The sequence below is a fragment of the Lissotriton vulgaris genome, chromosome 2_1 (genome assembly GCF_964263255.1).
Source record: "Lissotriton vulgaris chromosome 2_1, aLisVul1.2, whole genome shotgun sequence".
NCBI lineage: Eukaryota > Metazoa > Chordata > Amphibia > Caudata > Salamandridae > Lissotriton > Lissotriton vulgaris.
This window is the reverse complement of record NC_141687.1, coordinates 566,804,408-566,826,071: the sequence shown is the minus strand read 5'-3', so window position 1 is coordinate 566,826,071 and position 21,664 is coordinate 566,804,408.

Below are 21,664 nucleotides of genomic sequence, written 5' to 3'. Positions count from 1 at the left end.
AAAACTGGACATGAGATGTATCATGCAAAAAGTTTGCAATATTACGGAATCGCAAATTTTGCGATTCCTTAACATTGCGCAAGCATTTAAGAAATCGCAAATTGCGATTTCTTAAATGCTATGTATGAAACATTTCATTTTAGCGAATTTTGGCTAAGAAATCGCAAATTACCACCAACTTGTAGTTGGTGGTAATTTTCAAATTCTTTTACAAATGCACGTTATGCAATTTGTAAAGGTGCCATGTGACGCTAATACATGCCCATAGGGCATGTATGTGCGCCATATGCGCAAACATGTAATTTTCAGGGGTGCAGCAGCGTGTCCTTGAGACACCCCTGCACCCTTGAAATTATTCTCAATTTGTGATTAGCAAATTGCGAATTGCAAATTGAGAATAATTTCACATTCATTCCTATAGGCCTCCTGGCCCTCAGAAATGAATGGGAAATTATTCCTTATTTGCGATTAGCAATTTCCTAATCACAAATAAGGAATTTTAAGAAATCGCTAAAAAATAGTGATTTTCTACATACATGCCATTTTGCTATTCCCAAATAGCGATTCCTTAAAAATCGCTATTTGGAAATCGCAAAAGGGTATGTAAATACATCTAGCCCTATGACTTTTGGAAAGCTATTTGGTCGAAATGTATTTAGATGTTTTATTGTGATGTTCCATTTGCTATTCACAGTACATTTTTAGGTACTTTATTTCCTGATTTTGACCAACTTCCTTCAAAAACTATTTTATTTGACCTTTTCATTGTGGTTGCTTTTAAAGTTATATTAACATGTTAAAAAGACAATTCAAAATTACCCTTTCAACTTTGGTGGAATTGTTTTGGTGAGGAACATAGAATTGTTTCTGTCTCTCTCTCTCTTCCATTCATCTACAGATTTAATCGGACTTACTATGGTTACTTTTTACTACATTCCTGTCCTCACACACATTTTTCCCATAACACCCTTTTTTAATCTATTCTTTTTTCCTTCTTTTCTTTCTCTTTATCTTCTCTTTCTCCCCTTCTCTTCTCCCTTTTGTTTCCTCTCTCTCCTCTCTATAAAAAAAATACATATTATATACCTTTTTTCTTTTTCTTCTAGAACACATTATTTTATTACGATGTTATGATTTATTATCCTCATTACATTTTTCTTCCTATATTATTGTTTTATTATAATATTTGTATTATTTTTCTTGTTCTACTACATTGTATTATCCTGTATCTATCTCTTGCTATATATCCTCTGAGTTACGTAATGTTTTAACTCTGTGTTCATTCTCTTAATAATTATTATTTAACAAAAAAAAGAAATTAAGGCGTGAATACATCTCACAATGTACAATGCTAAAGTGATGCAACAATAGAATACAATACAATATCTGGTGTTAGTGGTTAAACTGAGTTTGATGTCACGGTCACCCTTAAAAGTTTTCCAATATTTGTGTTCCTAACTATAACTTTCTTACAAGAGATTACAACACGGATTAGCACAGCCAATGAGGTTGGTTTAATTACTTTGTTAGATATTAATTATATAAAAATGAGCCTAACTTAGCAGACCCCTTGCCACACCCCAACAATCCCAAACATTCAGGGGAACCCATCTCAGACATATGCTGCCTAACACAAGATAGATGATGGTGCATATCAAGGAGCTTACTCACCTCTTGCTCTAAACTGTTGCAGAGTTGTTGTGTTTTTATGTGTTTGAGCCTCATTAACAATGTGCAAAATGTGGATTTACTCTTGATTATACATGCACACATTGACATCGTGTTCTTGTCTTTGAAACAAATTTCCTATGACACGTAGGAGTGTCATTTCTTAGGCCTCAATTAAAGCCAGATTGACATATTTTTCAAAACAGATGCTTCTACCTGTACATTTCACTATTTTTTATTTCTGCAGCACACAGAGTCTGATGTAGAACTCAATTATTGAGTGAACTCTAACTTGGTATGCCCTATTTACGATGTGTAATATGGCTGAGATACCCGCCACCCCCTCTCAACACAATCCCCAAAGGAGGGAAACCGGAAACAGTTCTTGAAGTTTTTGGAAGAGGGAGGGAGTGACCCTCCCCGGCCGTATTTATTAAAACAAAAAATTAACGTTAAACAGTTTCATATTAATGTACAATTTCATAACCACATTGCGATGTTTGGCTAACCTTAACAGATTCTCTAATACAGAGGTTCTCCTAGCCGAACTAACAACCTACAAAACATTTTCTTGAAATAATGAAATTGTACATCCTAACGTTTAAGGGCCAACGGCAAGGTCGTAACCGGTGTCAAGATCCCTAACCAGAAATACCCCCCCCACTTGGGAGGGGCGACAGCACTGAGGCGTACCCCAAGTGCAACTACCAATTTCCCTTGACTTGACGGGGGCCCCAATAAACTCGACGCCACTTAAAGGTCGTTCGAGGACTCGTGTGAGATCTAGAAGGTAGCGTAGACCTCCCCCCAAACCCCACACAACTTACCACATCTGCCGTCGCAGACGTCACTGGCCCCGGGAAATTCCCCAGGAGGGGGCTGTAACCCCTCCTACACAGGAAGGGGCCTTGACCGCCTTTCCTTTCCTTCCGGCGGCCTCTCCTTAGACAGGACCGCCTCCCCGTTGAGGGGCCAAAGGCCACCTCTCCCGAGCGCTCCCATCCGTGTTGGGTGACGCCCACTCATAGGGATCTTCCAATTACTGCTCACCGATCATGACCTTACCGCCCGACCAAAATAAATACGACAATGCTAACTAAACCAACAATACATTGGCCACTATGACCAGAATAATCATGCTTATAAACGGACACTAAAAACCGAATATCTTTAATCACAAAAACATACATAAAATCGACCAACTTTATTACACACTCAAATATCAACATGATAATACCACAACCTGTAAACGAAAATAGAATTATCGATCTATTTTAAAACAACTGGCTGTCCTCAGGGGCTGGTGGGTGGGTCAAAATTGGCTCTTCGTTCCGTCTCGAGCTCACGTGCAGCGAGGAGGTGCAGCTTCAGAGCACAGGAACAAGAGGATGTCTTCCGGTCTTGCGTCCCTTTTTATCCGTCTTCAGGGCGGGCGTAAACCCGCCCCTGCCTGCCCCGAGGGCGTGGCCAGCCGCGTCAGTGTCTAGGCCAGCCCACTCTAGGGCGGGAAAGAGCGCGCCCCGGCTACGCCGCTTCGGGCATACCAGCCGAGACGCGCCTCCCGCCCAAAAATGGCTTCCCGGGGGGATCGAGGTACTCTGCCATACGTTCGGGGGACCGAGTGGTCGCCCCTTTCCAGGAGGTGCCTTACCTCGGGTCCCATTACCCCAGTAAACTGATGTTTACCATCAGCTCCAATTCATCAATTTGAGGATGATCTGTTGAGGTAACATCTTGTGGGGTAAATTTTTTCAGGGTTCTCATGCCCACAATTCCCTTCCCTGTTATTGTGTTGTGCACTGGCACAGCACTGTAATATATGACAGTGAGAATAAGAAAGCATGCCCTCGGTGGACAAGAAACTCGGAACATGTTGCTGGTTCAGGATCCAGCCCTACATACAATAATTTGCTGCCCTAACAGCCGTGGTTGAAATGTTGCATGTACCATTGAAGACAAAACTTTAAACACTAGGATCAGCTGAAAACATCCATGTGCTGTGAATCCATGACACAAAACTTTCACTAGAAAATTGTGTATTGCTGAGCCGCAACGCACTATAGAATCTGTCAAGTTGTGGTCCAGAACAAGCCCCTTCTAATTTTACAGGAGCCAACTGTAGTTAGTTTCTTTGTGTTTAATTATTGGATACTTGCACCCACTTCATGCTATACTTGGGGCACATGCAGAATAGAAGATAAACATTTAAACAGGTGTTTGCAAATAATTACAGTTGTAGCTTGTTACCTTGGAAAAAGAGAAGCTAGAGTGACAATAGAGGGAACATCCATCGACGCCCTAGTGCATGCAATTAGTTTAGCTTGCTAAACACAATTGGGGGCTTCATCATTCTCGAGGAATACCAGGATAAGTTGTTACAAATGTGCCTAGAGTACTGGAAGTAGTGCGAGGGGTAATTCCCGTTATTTGTGTTTTGTAAAATTTGTAAAACTTAGGTGAAAATTACACAAAAGTATGTGAAATCCAAATCTGCGAGAAAAAAACACGTGGCACAAGAAACAGCTGCTTGCATTCCTTTTTCTTTGTAGTCTGGTCCCACTCTCTTACATACTGCAGAAAGCTCACAAGTAAGTTGTTAAACCTTCACCATTCTTATTTGCATAATGTTTACACACCATTCCACTCGATCTCAAAACATTATTCATCTCCTACAACCATTTCCCAGCAGAAAGCTGAACTCCTTGCTGGTGTGACTTCGAGCCAAATTCTCTTGTAGAAACAGAAAACAGACATCAAGACGCCTTCCAGAAACATTTGCCATGTGTTGACATTGCACTAATTATCTCATGGACATATCAGAAACTAAAAAGGTCAATCACAAATTAATTAGACGCCATAAATGTCTGCACACAGGCGCATGTCATAGAGATGAGCACAGCTGAGTTTGTTGGCAGAGTTAGGATGCGTCAGAAAAACACACAGCAGATTGTTCCAGGGATACCGAAATCAGCGAGTGCTAGTAATCAGGTTTGTGAAGGGGCAAGCTGCAAACAATAGAGGACGGATTGTTGTGTCGTCCGTATGGCAGAAAGAAGCCAATGCACGTCAAAGTGTACTAAAGCTAACTTCTGGGGAAATATTACCGCTATAGGTGGTAAATGGAAAGGGGCGACCAATCGGTCCCCCCGAACGTATGGTGGAGTACCCCGATCCCCCCGGGAAGCCATTATGGGCGGGAGGCGCGTCTCGGCTGGTATGCCCGAAGCGGCGTAGCCGGGGCGCGTTTTTTTTCCCGCCCAAGAGTGGGTTGTCCTAGACACCGAAGCCATCCGCCACGCCCAGGGAGGCGGAAGGGGGCGGGTTCACGCCCGCCCCGAGAAGAATAAAAGGAGCCACAAGCCAAGAAAGCATCATCTTCTTCCTGTGCTCTGAAGCTGCACCTCCTCGCTGCACGTGAGCTCGAGACGGAACGAAGAGCCATTTTTGAAATTTGTAATTTCTCTCTTTTCTCTTCTAGCGCTGCAAATCATGCCGGGCAAGAGAGTCGCGAAGAAGGTCAGCACCGACCAGATGATCCGGATGTTGGTGAAGGACATGGCAGAGATGAAAAGGAAAATGGCGGCCAGGGACGGTGCGGGAAGGCCAAAAAGACCCAACCCGACGGAGGCCCCGGCCGGCAGAAGGAAGAGGGCCAGGAACGGGTCAAGCGAGGACGAGGTCCCAGTTCCGGAGGCTCCCCCGATGAGCCCTCCTAGACCGGCGGAGATTCCCGCGCCGGCTCCTGCCGAGGGTCAGCAGATCCCCGTTGTGGTTACCCCAGTGGACGAAGGGGACATGCCCCCGGAATTGGCCGCCCAGTTGGCGGCATGGCTGGGTAATAGCAGCGGGCGTCCCGCGGCCCCGGGGGACACGGCTGAGGAAGCCAAGCAATTAATGAGGCAGTTGCGGCAGTCTCGAGAGGCCGCGAAACCTACTTGTCCGTTTATTTCCCCGCAGGCCCCAGTAGAGCAACTCACAGCGGGCACGAGTTCGGCAGCAACGGCGGTTACATCTTCTAGCTCAGGTAAGCAGCTAATGCCGATTGCGGGGAAGGGGTCGGTACCCTCGAGGAGGGAGAGATTGGCTCAGCATATCCCGATGGAGGTCAAAGAACGGATATGGGCTGAGAAATACGTAAACATGTTCTCCTTACTAACCGACCATTATGAGATCGAGCATGTGAAAGTTCAGAAGGAACTCATGCATCCGAGTGTTTGGCGCGCTAAAATGGCCGCCTTTAGAGTCGATGAGACGATAGGTAACTGGGGTAGGGCTTTTAGCATATTTACTTCAATTATGGGGGAACGGAGACCCGATTTATTGACCGAGTTACCTGTGTACCAGTCACGTATTATGGAATATTCGCAGACATATAGCGGCAACGAGTGGTTTTGTTATGATAATATTTTTTGTAAAGCCAAAGAGTTCGATGCATCTATGACGTGGGATTGTTATGACTCCATTTCTTGGCAAAAGATGGAACAATCAGGCATGTTGAAGGCGCCACTGGTGGGGGGGGCGGGGGTGAACTTTCCCGCCAACCATCCGGGGCGCCCTTTCGGACAGGAGCAAGTAACGAGCATCACCCAAAGCCGAACGGCAATACAGGTAAAAAAGGGGTATGCTGGAACTTTAACAGGGGAAAGTGTACGAGGCCCCACGGGTCATGCAAGTTTAGACATGAATGTGGGGGTGTGGACAGTCTTCGCATCCCGAGACCATGTGCAGAGCCAAAACGGGTGATAACGGCAGTAGGGGAAGCGCCAAACAGGTCTGACATAGTCCAAGGGGCGGCTTTACCTACACCGGTTGATACCATGGCAATGATTCTTTGGCTCAGCGAATACCCTGATCATGTCTCCGCTGGGGTGCTGCGAGATGGGTTTTCTTACGGTTTCCGCATCCCGGTGGGGAATTTTCAGGGGAAAGCACAGTGTAAGAACCAACTCTCGGTCCTACATAATACGGCAGTGGTGCAAGCAAAGATTGGGAAAGAGGTAGCCCGGGGTCGGGTGGCAGGACCATTCAACACGCCACCAGTTCCTAATTTCATTTGTTCACCTTTGGGAGTGGTCCCCAAGAAGGACCGGGGTGAGTTCAGACTGATACATAATTTGTCAGCCCCGAGGGATTTGTCAGTTAATGATGCAATAGACCCAGGGCTTTGTTCGGTGAGGTACGCATCCTTCGATGATGCAGTTGCCATGTTGAATCGCCTGGGGCCCGGAGCGCTGATGGCCAAGTCCGACATCGAGTCCACTTTCCGGTTGCTCCCGGTACACCCGGACGATCAGCGTCTCCTGGGCTTTATGTTTCAGGGGCGCTATTACATGGATAAATGTATGCCAATGGGCTGTTCCATATCATGTGCTTATTTTGAAAAATTCAGTTGTTTTCTGCAATGGGCATTCACAAGGATTACGGGGTTTCAGCATGTCATGCATTATCTGGACGATTTTCTGTTTTTGGGGGCAGCCGGGGACACAGAATGTGCACAGGCTCTAGATGAATTTTGTGATTTGATGAGACAGTTCGGTGTGCCATTGGCACCAGGTAAGACTGTGGGGCCCTCAACTTCGCTCGAGTTTCTTGGAATAGAGCTCGATTCCGAAGAAGGTTGCTTCCGCTTGCCAGAAGAAAAAGTGCGGAAATTCAGGGCTTCCCTTGAAGCATGTATTAGAGAAACTAAGGTGAACTTGCATCAATTACAGCAGACTGTGGGACAGTTGAATTTTGCCCTTAGAGTGATGCCAATGGCCCGCCCCTTTTCCCGTTCGATTGCACAAGCCATGGTCGGTCTTAAAGAGGGGCATCACCGCACGAGGCTCTCGGCCGAGATTCGCCAGGACATGCGCATTTGGTTGGCATTCCTGGCGGACTTCAATGGTCGGGTTGTCTGGACGAAGCCGGCGGTGTCCTCCGGAGAATTGGGGCTGTGGACAGATTCGGCGGGGAGTATAGGCTTTGGCGCCATCTTTGGCAATCACTGGTCGGCTCAAAGATGGCTGTCATGGTGGCACGAGTGTGGACTTACAAGTAACATTGCTTTTCTTGAACTGTTCCCTATTCTGGTGGCTTTGAAGACATGGCCTGAGGGGTTTAGGGATCACTCTGTGGTGTTCTGGTCTGATAACATGACCGTTGTTGAGTGTATCAATAGTCAGGCAGCACGATGCAAGTGGATCCTGAGGTTGCTCAAGGAAATTGTTTTACTATGTATGCAATTGAACGTGCTCTTTAGAGCGAGGCATGTGCCAGGGGTACTGAATCAGGCTGCTGATGCGCTTTCTCGTTTCCGTATGCAGGCCTTCTGGGGTTTTCTGCCCACAGAGGACCCGGTGGCGGCACCATTTCCCGAAGCTCTCTGGTCTCTCGGTGCCCCGAACTACAAAACCTCGTGGGAGAGAGTTTAGCACCTAGGACAAGGAAGGCATATGAAGGGGCGTTCCGTTCCTATTTGTCCTTTTTGGGTTCAGCTAGGGGAGAGCTTTGGGGTCAGGAAGAATTGGTCATAAAGTTTTTACTGTCTCTACACAGGGCAGGAAAATCGATGGCCACGGCCCAGGGGCATCGGGCTGCCATTTCCTTTATTGCGCGGGCTCATGGTATCCAGGACCCTACAGCGTCTTTTGTGGTACAGAAAGCGCTGCGTGGGTGGCAACGCCTTGAGGGTCGCAGAGTAGATGAAAGGCACCCTATAGGTCTGGATAGGTTGGCCCTGTTACTGTCCGTACTCCCTGCTACTTGTTCATCCCAGGCGGAAACAGTGTTATTCCGGGCCGCTTTTGCATTAGCATTTCATGGGGCTATGCGGGTAAGCGAACTGGTGGCAAAGAATAAGCAGGATACGGGGGGTGGACTGTGCCGAGAGCACATTCATGTAAAGGGGGAGACGATGATTGTCTCGTTTATCAGGTCCAAGACTGATCAAGGCGCGATCGGGGACAGTGTAGTAGTCCAGCGGATCCCCGGATCTTCCATGTGCCCGGTTGCATGGGTCGAGGAATATTTGGCGCAGAGGGCGCATCATGGGGAGGGACCTTGCTGAGGCATGCAGATGCCACCCCACTGACGAAGTTTCAGTTCCAGCGGGTGCTTGCAATGGCAATCTCGGCCGCGGGCCTGAACCCGGCCGAGTTTGGGACTCATTCCTTCCGGATAGGGGGCTGCTACAGAGGCTACAGCCAGGGGTCTGAGTGTTGATAAAGTGAAACAGTTGGGGCGTTGGTCCTCGAATTGTTACCGAGTGCGGGTTTTTCGCTCTCCTTAATGGATTTATTAGCTCCATACCTCAAAGCCAAGGAAGATTTTATCCTGCTTGGAGACTTTAATATTCATGCAGATCTCCCTAGTCACCCAGATACAATATCCCTGCTTTCCGATCTCTCTATATTAGGACTCGAAATTCAGAATAGTGGTCCAACACATATAGGTGGGCATACCCTGGATTTAATTTTTGCCAACTGCCCTAAAATAAAATGCCAAACACCAACTCAAGTAAGTTGGTCTGACCATTCTATGGTCGAATTTGCCCTTCTGGGCCTCCATCTGCCACACCAAAAATCTCTCCCAGCAGTTTGGCGAAGACAGTGGCATAATGTGGCACTAGATGGGCTACAGAAGGTATGGAAGGAACCCATTCTCCTAGGGAATGATAATGTAGAGATTGGCCTCACTAAGTTCAACAAGGCTCTTTTAGAGGCGGTTGATCTACTAGTACCCTTGAAACTACACAAACAGTACCCTAGATCCAAACAAGTGGTGTGGTACACTGAAGAGCTCAGAGTGGATAAGCAGGGGTGTAGAAAGCTTAAAAAAATTTGGAGGAAATCACACACTTTACACAGTAGGAAGTCGTACTCAGAGGCTTTGGACCATATATCATAAAAACATAAAATTGGCCAGGAAGAATTGTCTTACTTTACAGTTGATTGAAGCTGGCAACTCTTCCAGAGAACTTTACAAAATCCTACAATATTTTGTGAAGCCCGCGGTCTGTGAAAGCCCTGATGACTTCTCCCAAGCTTTGTGTGATGATATCTCTTTGTTCTTTGAGAATAAGATAGAGTTAATATATGAAAAAATTACAAAGGCTGCTAATTCCAGGAGCAATGCTCATAGCCCGCCTCTTTTGCCACCCATGTGTGAAAGTACCCCACTCACTATGTTTCCAGAAGTTAGCCTATCTGATGTCATTTCCTTGTATAGCCAAATTAAGACAGGGTCCCCAACGGATCTTATGCCAGCCAAAATTATTGCTCTTTTAGGTAATTTACTCTTACCAGGTATTCAAACTGTCATAAACCTCTCCCTTAAGGAAGGGCAGGTGCCTAAAGAAAAAAGTGATAGTGGACCCATGGTCAGACCTTTCCAATCTCTGTCCTATCTCCCTTTTACCCTACCTTAGCAAGATGACCGAGAAGCATGTGAACACCCATCTGTCTAATTTCATCGAGGCAGCGGGTGGTCTGGACCATTCACAATCTGGTTTCAGACCTAATCACAGCACCGAATCAGCCCTTCTCTCAGTGACTGATACCATCAGGATGGCACAGGATAGGGTGGGTTCTATGATTCTGGTGCTGTTGATTTATCCGCTGCCTTTGACACAGTGTCACATGATATTCTTGTCGGTCGTCTGCAAAGGGTGGGGATAGGCGGATCTGCTCTGTCCTGGCTTGAGAGTTTTCTCTCAGGCTGCTCACAAAGTGTCAGATTGGGTTCCCACTACTCCACGTGCTTAAGCCCCACACTTTTCAATGTGTATGTGGCCCCCTTGGCTGACATTGTGAGAGAATATTGGTTCACACCAATATCGTACGCTGATGACACCCAGCTTCTGTTTCCTTTCAAGGCTCTTACGCCAGCAGTCAAAAATGCTTTTGCTGCGGGTATGCAAGCAGTCTCCAACTGGATGGCCTCTAATTGCCTACAATGTAATGTGGGCAATACGGAGGTCATGCTTTTTGGGGAGGCCCCCCTCCTCTGGTCACCTGAATGGAGGCCTTTGGACTTAGGATCAGCTCCCTGCCCTAAGCAGGTAGTAAAGAACTTAGGGGTACGCTTGACCAGGCACTGCTACTAAAAGACCATACTAATCAGGTAACGGGATCCTGTCTTAGGGTCATTGGACTCCTGAGGCATTTGTTCCCGTATCTGGCAGACAGCCATAGGAAAACTTTGGTTCAAACGCTTGTAATCAGCAGATTAGATTACTGTAATGAGCTTCCTATATCTGCCAATGAAGAGCAGCTTGGCAGATTACAGGTAGCCCAGAACACAGCAGCTAGACTGGTCCTTAATGCCCCAGCCAGATCCCCTTCTCGTCCTCTCTTGGACAAAATTCACTGGCTACCTATCCGCCAGTGGGTTAAATTCAAAGTATGCTGCGTAATTCATAAATGTCTGTATGGCACAGGCCCTAAATACCTGACTGAAAAATTCATACTTTATGAGCCAGGTCATTCCTTGCGCTTTAGGAACCAATTGTTGCTCCAGGTTACCCGTATCAAAAGGGAAAGGCAGGGTGGTCAAGCATTGTCTTATAGGGGCCCTGTTTAGTGGAACACTCTGCCCCTTACCCTTAGGCAAAACACCAACCATCGAGCCTTCAGGAAATCCTTAAAGACATACCTGTTTTCGACAGCTTAAACCCTGCACTATTCATGATTTAGTCTTGCCCTCTGGTAAGAACACAAGCGCGGAGATACCCCTTCGGGGGTCGAATTCCTGCGCTATATAAGCAAATAAATAAATAAATAAACATGAAGGCTGTCAAACTCAAACTACGGCTCACTTGGTCGGGACATAATATCTTCAGCTCTCAAGATGTTTCCAATGTAACAAATGCTCGTCATAAAGAATTTCTGGCACTTCGTCCTGAGATGAGACATTTGAACATCCAGTATGGTATTCTTCATCCTTTGTTTTGCAAAATTACTCATGAAGAAACTCACATTCTTTTGATGATCCTGAGAAACTCAAAATCTTTCTCAACAGCATTTCCTCTCATAATATGGATACTAATGTTTAATTTTCTTTTAGATAGAGGATTGCTACTGTACATTCTAAAAGTTTATCTATCTTGAGATTTCTACTATATACAGTTAACTGGTTGATATTGTTCTTCTAAATTACACCTATCTTGTTCTTTCTCTTATTCGTTTCTTCTTTCTCCTTATTGTTCTTTATTTTTTCCAGCATTGCATTTACTCTTTTTACGTCTTATAGTAGTTCTATTTTCTTCTTTCCTTTGTTGTCCCCTATTATATGCTTTATCTTTTTATTTTTAAGAGGCCTATTGATGCCTATTTACCCATACCGCCGTCCCTTGTCTTCGGCGTCACCATGCTTCCATCATTTTGGTTGCTTGTCTTTCTTCAGATCTCGACTCTTTTCCTTGATCTGTTTATTTATTCAACTTTTCTATCTATTTCCTCTTCTCTTCCCCCTTTTCTTTTGGTTCCTTGGCTATTTCCCTTATGGTTTTTCGATCAGTTTCTCTATCTCTTCCCTCTTCTCTCTTCTTTTCTCCTTTCAGTCCCTGGTGTTTCTCCCTCAAGTTTTTTTCTCATTATTATCGTTTTACTTCTTTGAGTGTCTTTCTTTCATCATTTGATAAATGTTGTTTCTTTATTTTCGTTGGTCTTGCAGCTTATTGTTCCTGTTTCCATATGTTCCCCCTCACCCATCAACATGTTTAACGTTGTCTCCTGGAATGTGTGTGGTCTAGGTCATCCTGTCAAGCTTCAAAAGGTATTGTCTCATTTATCCAAACTTAATACTAATGTTGCTTTTTTACAGGAAACTCACTGTAATGATGTGGAATTTCTTAAGCTTAAACGTCAATGGGTCAATCAAATTGTTTTTTCTCCTGCTCTTGATCATCACAGTGGTGTTACTATTTTATTTCATAAATCAATTAATGCACAAATAATATCAACAGAATGTGACTCAAATGGTCAATGGGTTCTGGTTGGTGCTATTATTTGTAAAACAAGGCCGTTGACGTTTTAACAATCACCTTCTTTCAGAACGAACCTTTATAACAGAAGCAACAGCTATTATTAATTAACTTTTTCATTTCAACAACCCGAAAGACACCTCAGTCCATAATAACTAGGATGCTTTTAAAGCATCATTTAGAGCCTTTACTATTGCTAACTCTTCAAAGAATAAAAAATTACTGAATGCTAAATATCAGGAAACTCTTCAGCAAATTAAAAACCTGGAGCATAATTATTTTTCCTCCAAATCTTCCTCCACTTTACAAGAATTGATTGCAGCCAAATCTACCCTGAATAAAATTGCCTCTGTGGATGCCTGTAACTTTCTTCTTAAGAATAAATCTAAATTTCATGGTGGACAAAATAAAGCAGGGAAAATGTTAGCATATTATTTAAAAATCAAGTCAGAATGTAAAAATATTAGACCTATCCAATCAGAAACACCCAATAAACATCTTTCCTCTGTTTCAGACCTTCAGACACATTTCAGTCTTATTATAATCTTTTATATACAGAAGATACCACTCCTTCTGAAGAGGATTTTGAAACATTTTTCCAAGGTATCCCCAAACCTCATTCTCTCCCTGATACTTTTTTACCTCTTGAAGATGATATTTCTCTTTGGTAGATAACCAATGCTTTCAAATCTTTGAAAAAGGCCAAAGGGCCGGGACCGGATGGCTTCTCAGTTGAACTATTTTTAGCTTTTTCCTCAATGTTTGTACCAACAATTATTAGATCTTTTTAATTAATTCATTTCCAATTCTAAAGCCGGTGGTTCTTTTTTATAAGCCCCTATTATTGTCATCCCCAAACCGGACAAAGATTCTTTCTTTTGTAAACATTTTCAACCCATCTCCCTAATCAATTATGATTGTAAAATGTTTGCAAAGATTTTGGCTTCCCGCTCTTCTCATCAAACTAGATTAGGCTGGATTTGTTAAAGGCCCACACTTACCTCCGACAATGCCAGAATGTTCTCCATTATTCTTGCCCTTGGAAAGAAGTGCTCTTCTCCTCTTGCTGCCCTATCACTTGATGCTGAAAAGGCTTTTGACCAAATAAATTAGCAATACATGTTGCTCACTCTTCATTGGTTTGGTTTTGGGCAAAAATGTATATTATATATTAAATTATTATATATTGCCCCACGCGCTTGTGTATTTATTATTAGCCTCTTTTACTCATATTTTGATCTGCAAGGAGGTAGCCCTTAGGGCTGCCCCTTTCTCCATTACTTTTCCTCCTCTGTTTAGAACCCTTTCTCGAACGACTTAGACATAACCATAATATTACTGGTTTTAAACTTAACTCCCACCAAACTTTCTGCCTATGCAGACGAGATCCTTGCAATTCTCTTCCCCCTTTTTTTTTTTTACAAGAGAATGCTTTATTTTTCATTGTCTCTGTGTACAAACGTAATTTTTCCCAAACTGAGATTTTACCTTCAAATTCATTCTGCTACCGCTACATGTTTGACTCAACCAATTTTATTTGGTGCCCTTCTTAAAAGATTAAGGGCCTCATTTATGAGGTTTTGCCATAGGGAAGCGCAGCAGGCATTCCTGCTGCACTCCCCTTCAGCAAAATAAAAGGGCAGAATGCGCCATATCCATCAGATACAGTACATTCCTGTCCTTTTCCCCTATGCCGGCGCACAATGGGCTGGCTGCTCAGGCACCTTTGCACAATAATGCAAGGGGAATGGAAACCTCTCTGTGCAAAAACAATCACAAGAGGCTTTTCCTCTTTCTATGTGTGCTGCACAATGCCGCACACATAGAAAAAGGAAAAACAAGGAGAAATAAAGATATTTCTACCTGTTGCGCCTCCATTATGCCTCCCCTGGGAAGGCGTAAGCTTTTGGCACTGCCTTAGATTTATGATTTCTCATACATCTGGGGCAGTGTCAAAAGGCCATGGATGTTGCTCTGAACGCCCCCAGCAACACCCATTGCATGTTCCTTTAACACAGAACACTGCACAAGGGGCCTCATAACTGAGGCTCTAAATACTTAGGAACATGGTTTTCCTCAAATATTCCTGACACTTTATGCCATAATTTTGCTGCCTTAAAACTCAAACTCACTAATTTGATATCTTCCTGGTCCCCATTATTTTTATCCTGGTGGGGCAGATTGGATACGACCAAAATGATGATTGTTCCCCAGGTGCTATTTATACTTTCTATGTTACCTTTTAAAAATCCTATTTATTACTTTTCACAGATTCATTCCTTATGTACAAAATTTTTATGGAACAATAAACATGCTTGTATTGCCCTTTCTAAATTGATTCACCCAAAAGCAGAGGGTGAGGTTTGATTCCCTGATTTCAAACTATATCACAATGCTATGTCTAAAGATTATCAAGAATTACCTATGCCAACATGGGTTGTTGTTGAACGTTCATTGTTAAATGACTTTTCTTTTCAGGATGTGATGTTTATGACCAATTGTACTTTCATTTCCAAATAACCTATCTTAAAATATTCTCAACATTTAATACACACACTTTTTTTCAAAAATGTTGACCCATATCATTCTTTTTTATCGTCCTAATTATGGTTTAATAAACACATCAAATTCCATCACAAATCCTTTTACAACAAGCACTGAAAGAAAAGGGCATTTTTTTATGTACATCAATTGACAGTTAACAATTCAATTTTGCCCTGTCCCCAACCACAAGAGAAATTTAGCCTGCCTGACTCTTATACCCAACAATATAATACGTTATAACCTGTTCTCCTAACCCTTTTACAAATGTTTAATTCCAATCCCACTCCTATTTTATTTACGCCTTTTACACCGCTATTTCAAATTCTTTATGACCTAATTCCCAGTGCCTCTTTTATATATAAGACCGTATGCTCATCTACTAGCACTCGGAGTAAATCTCCTATGGAATTAACTTGGGAACAGGATTTATCTCAATTGCTTTCTGTTTCTCAATGGGATCTATTGTGGCAAAAGATTGTCAAAACATCTAAAGCTGCCAACATTACACAATCCTTTTATTTTATTTATAACAGAGTTGTAATCACTCCCCTATTTTTACACAAAATTAACCACTCTATTTCACCATTATGTTGGTCCTGTCTTTCCTCTGAATGAACATTGATACATTTACTTTATTATCGTCCCAAGGTCTATGGGGTAGATGTATCAAGCTTTTTTCTTGTTGCAAACGCTGCGAATCGCAAAATAGCAGGATTTGCGACAAGAAAAACTGGACATGAGATGTATCATGCAAAAAGTTTGCAATATTACGGAATCGCAAATTTTGCGATTCCTTAACATTGCGCAAGCATTTAAGAAATCGCAAATTGCGATTTCTTAAATGCTATGTATGAAACATTTCATTTTAGCGAATTTTGGCTAAGAAATCGCAAATTACCACCAACTTGTAGTTGGTGGTAATTTTCAAATTCTTTTACAAATGCACGTTATGCAATTTGTAAAGGTGCCATGTGACGCTAATACATGCCCATAGGGCATGTATGTGCGCCATATGCGCAAACATGTAAATTTCAGGGGTGCAGCAGCGTGTCCTTGAGACACCCCTGCACCCTTGAAATTATTCTCAATTTGTGATTAGCAAATTGCGAATTGCAAATTGAGAATAATTTCACATTCATTCCTATAGGCCTCCTGGCCCTCAGAAATGAATGGGAAATTATTCCTTATTTGCGATTAGCAATTTCCTAATCACAAATAAGGAATTTTAAGAAATCGCTAAAAAATAGTGATTTTCTACATACATGCCATTTTGCTATTCCCAAATAGCGATTCCTTAAAAATCGCTATTTGGAAATCGCAAAAGGGTATGTAAATACATCTAGCCCTATGACTTTTGGAAAGCTATTTGGTCGAAATGTATTTAGATGTTTTATTGTGATGTTCCATTTGCTATTCACAGTACATTTTTAGGTACTTTATTTCCTGATTTTGACCAACTTCCTTCAAAAACTATTTTATTTGACCTTTTCATTGTGGTTGCTTTTAAAGTTATATTAACATGTTAAAAAGACAATTCAAAATTACCCTTTCAACTTTGGTGGAATTGTTTTGGTGAGGAACATAGAATTGTTTCTGTCTCTCTCTCTCTTCCATTCATCTACAGATTTAATCGGACTTACTATGGTTACTTTTTACTACATTCCTGTCCTCACACACATTTTTCCCACAACACCCTTTTTTAATCTATTCTTTTTTCCTTCTTTTCTTTCTCTTTATCTTCTCTTTCTCCCCTTCTCTTCTCCCTTTTGTTTCCTCTCTCTCCTCTCTATAAAAAAAATACATATTATATACCTTTTTTCTTTTTCTTCTAGAACACATTATTTTATTACGATGTTATGATTTATTATCCTCATTACATTTTTCTTCCTATATTATTGTTTTATTATAATATTTGTATTATTTTTCTTGTTCTACTACATTGTATTATCCTGTATCTATCTCTTGCTATATATCCTCTGAGTTACGTAATGTTTTAACTCTGTGTTCATTCTCTTAATAATTATTATTTAACAAAAAAAAGAAATTAAGGCGTGAATACATCTCACAATGTACAATGCTAAAGTGATGCAACAATAGAATACAATACAATATCTGGTGTTAGTGGTTAAACTGAGTTTGATGTCACGGTCACCCTTAAAAGTTTTCCAATATTTGTGTTCCTAACTATAACTTTCTTACAAGAGATTACAACACGGATTAGCACAGCCAATGAGGTTGGTTTAATTACTTTGTTAGATATTAATTATATAAAAATGAGCCTAACTTAGCAGACCCCTTGCCACACCCCAACAATCCCAAACATTCAGGGGAACCCATCTCAGACATATGCTGCCTAACACAAGATAGATGATGGTGCATATCAAGGAGCTTACTCACCTCTTGCTCTAAACTGTTGCAGAGTTGTTGTGTTTTTATGTGTTTGAGCCTCATTAACAATGTGCAAAATGTGGATTTACTCTTGATTATACATGCACACATTGACATCGTGTTCTTGTCTTTGAAACAAATTTCCTATGACACGTAGGAGTGTCATTTCTTAGGCCTCAATTAAAGCCAGATTGACATATTTTTCAAAACAGATGCTTCTACCTGTACATTTCACTATTTTTTATTTCTGCAGCACACAGAGTCTGATGTAGAACTCAATTATTGAGTGAACTCTAACTTGGTATGCCCTATTTACGATGTGTAATATGGCTGAGATACCCGCCACCCCCTCTCAACACAATCCCCAAAGGAGGGAAACCGGAAACAGTTCTTGAAGTTTTTGGAAGAGGGAGGGAGTGACCCTCCCCGGCCGTATTTATTAAAACAAAAAATTAACGTTAAACAGTTTCATATTAATGTACAATTTCATAACCACATTGCGATGTTTGGCTAACCTTAACAGATTCTCTAATACAGAGGTTCTCCTAGCCGAACTAACAACCTACAAAACATTTTCTTGAAATAATGAAATTGTACATCCTAACGTTTAAGGGCCAACGGCAAGGTCGTAACCGGTGTCAAGATCCCTAACCAGAAATACCCCCCCCACTTGGGAGGGGCGACAGCACTGAGGCGTACCCCAAGTGCAACTACCAATTTCCCTTGACTTGACGGGGGCCCCAATAAACTCGACGCCACTTAAAGGTCGTTCGAGGACTCGTGTGAGATCTAGAAGGTAGCGTAGACCTCCCCCCAAACCCCACACAACTTACCACATCTGCCGTCGCAGACGTCACTGGCCCCGGGAAATTCCCCAGGAGGGGGCTGTAACCCCTCCTACACAGGAAGGGGCCTTGACCGCCTTTCCTTTCCTTCCGGCGGCCTCTCCTTAGACAGGACCGCCTCCCCGTTGAGGGGCCAAAGGCCACCTCTCCCGAGCGCTCCCATCCGTGTTGGGTGACGCCCACTCATAGGGATCTTCCAATTACTGCTCACCGATCATGACCTTACCGCCCGACCAAAATAAATACGACAATGCTAACTAAACCAACAATACATTGGCCACTATGACCAGAATAATCATGCTTATAAACGGACACTAAAAACCGAATATCTTTAATCACAAAAACATACATAAAATCGACCAACTTTATTACACACTCAAATATCAACATGATAATACCACAACCTGTAAACGAAAATAGAATTATCGATCTATTTTAAAACAACTGGCTGTCCTCAGGGGCTGGTGGGTGGGTCAAAATTGGCTCTTCGTTCCGTCTCGAGCTCACGTGCAGCGAGGAGGTGCAGCTTCAGAGCACAGGAACAAGAGGATGTCTTCCGGTCTTGCGTCCCTTTTTATCCGTCTTCAGGGCGGGCGTAAACCCGCCCCTGCCTGCCCCGAGGGCGTGGCCAGCCGCGTCAGTGTCTAGGCCAGCCCACTCTAGGGCGGGAAAGAGCGCGCCCCGGCTACGCCGCTTCGGGCATACCAGCCGAGACGCGCCTCCCGCCCAAAAATGGCTTCCCGGGGGGATCGAGGTACTCTGCCATACGTTCGGGGGGACCGAGTGGTCGCCCCTTTCCAGGAGGTGCCTTACCTCGGGTCCCATTACCCCAGTAAACTGATGTTTACCATCAGCTCCAATTCATCAATTTGAGGATGATCTGTTGAGGTAACATCTTGTGGGGTAAATTTTTTCAGGGTTCTCATGCCCACAATTCCCTTCCCTGTTATTGTGTTGTGCACTGGCACAGCACTGTAATATATGACAGTGAGAATAAGAAAGCATGCCCTCGGTGGACAAGAAACTCGGAACATGTTGCTGGTTCAGGATCCAGCCCTACATACAATAATTTGCTGCCCTAACAGCCGTGGTTGAAATGTTGCATGTACCATTGAAGACAAAACTTTAAACACTAGGATCAGCTGAAAACATCCATGTGCTGTGAATCCATGACACAAAACTTTCACTAGAAAATTGTGTATTGCTGAGCCGCAACGCACTATAGAATCTGTCAAGTTGTGGTCCAGAACAAGCCCCTTCTAATTTTACAGGAGCCAACTGTAGTTAGTTTCTTTGTGTTTAATTATTGGATACTTGCACCCACTTCATGCTATACTTGGGGCACATGCAGAATAGAAGATAAACATTTAAACAGGTGTTTGCAAATAATTACAGTTGTAGCTTGTTACCTTGGAAAAAGAGAAGCTAGAGTGACAATAGAGGGAACATCCATCGACGCCCTAGTGCATGCAATTAGTTTAGCTTGCTAAACACAATTGGGGGCTTCATCATTCTCGAGGAATACCAGGATAAGTTGTTACAAATGTGCCTAGAGTACTGGAAGTAGTGCGAGGGGTAATTCCCGTTATTTGTGTTTTGTAAAATTTGTAAAACTTAGGTGAAAATTACACAAAAGTATGTGAAATCCAAATCTGCGAGAAAAAAACACGTGGCACAAGAAACAGCTGCTTGCATTCCTTTTTCTTTGTAGTCTGGTCCCACTCTCTTACATACTGCAGAAAGCTCACAAGTAAGTTGTTAAACCTTCACCATTCTTATTTGCATAATGTTTACACACCATTCCACTCGATCTCAAAACATTATTCATCTCCTACAACCATTTCCCAGCAGAAAGCTGAACTCCTTGCTGGTGTGACTTCGAGCCAAATTCTCTTGTAGAAACAGAAAACAGACATCAAGACGCCTTCCAGAAACATTTGCCATGTGTTGACATTGCACTAATTATCTCATGGACATATCAGAAACTAAAAAGGTCAATCACAAATTAATTAGACGCCATAAATGTCTGCACACAGGCGCATGTCATAGAGATGAGCACAGCTGAGTTTGTTGGCAGAGTTAGGATGCGTCAGAAAAACACACAGCAGATTGTTCCAGGGATACCGAAATCAGCGAGTGCTAGTAATCAGGTTTGTGAAGGGGCAAGCTGCAAACAATAGAGGACGGATTGTTGTGTCGTCCGTATGGCAGAAAGAAGCCAATGCACGTCAAAGTGTACTAAAGCTAACTTCTGGGGAAATATTACCGCTATAGGTGGTAAATGGAAAGGGGCGACCAATCGGTCCCCCCGAACGTATGGTGGAGTACCCCGATCCCCCCGGGAAGCCATTATGGGCGGGAGGCGCGTCTCGGCTGGTATGCCCGAAGCGGCGTAGCCGGGGCGCGTTTTTTTTCCCGCCCAAGAGTGGGTTGTCCTAGACACCGAAGCCATCCGCCACGCCCAGGGAGGCGGAAGGGGGCGGGTTCACGCCCGCCCCGAGAAGAATAAAAGGAGCCACAAGCCAAGAAAGCATCATCTTCTTCCTGTGCTCTGAAGCTGCACCTCCTCGCTGCACGTGAGCTCGAGACGGAACGAAGAGCCATTTTTGAAATTTGTAATTTCTCTCTTTTCTCTTCTAGCGCTGCAAATCATGCCGGGCAAGAGAGTCGCGAAGAAGGTCAGCACCGACCAGATGATCCGGATGTTGGTGAAGGACATGGCAGAGATGAAAAGGAAAATGGCGGCCAGGGACGGTGCGGGAAGGCCAAAAAGACCCAACCCGACGGAGGCCCCGGCCGGCAGAAGGAAGAGGGCCAGGAACGGGTCAAGCGAGGACGAGGTCCCAGTTCCGGAGGCTCCCCCGATGAGCCCTCCTAGACCGGCGGAGATTCCCGCGCCGGCTCCTGCCGAGGGTCAGCAGATCCCCGTTGTGGTTACCCCAGTGGACGAAGGGGACATGCCCCCGGAATTGGCCGCCCAGTTGGCGGCATGGCTGGGTAATAGCAGCGGGCGTCCCGCGGCCCCGGGGGACACGGCTGAGGAAGCCAAGCAATTAATGAGGCAGTTGCGGCAGTCTCGAGAGGCCGCAAAACCTACTTGTCCGTTTATTTCCCCGCAGGCCCCAGTAGAGCAACTCACAGCGGGCACGAGTTCGGCAGCAACGGCGGTTACATCTTCTAGCTCAGGTAAGCAGCTAATGCCGATTGCGGGGAAGGGGTCGGTACCCTCGAGGAGGGAGAGATTGGCTCAGCATAT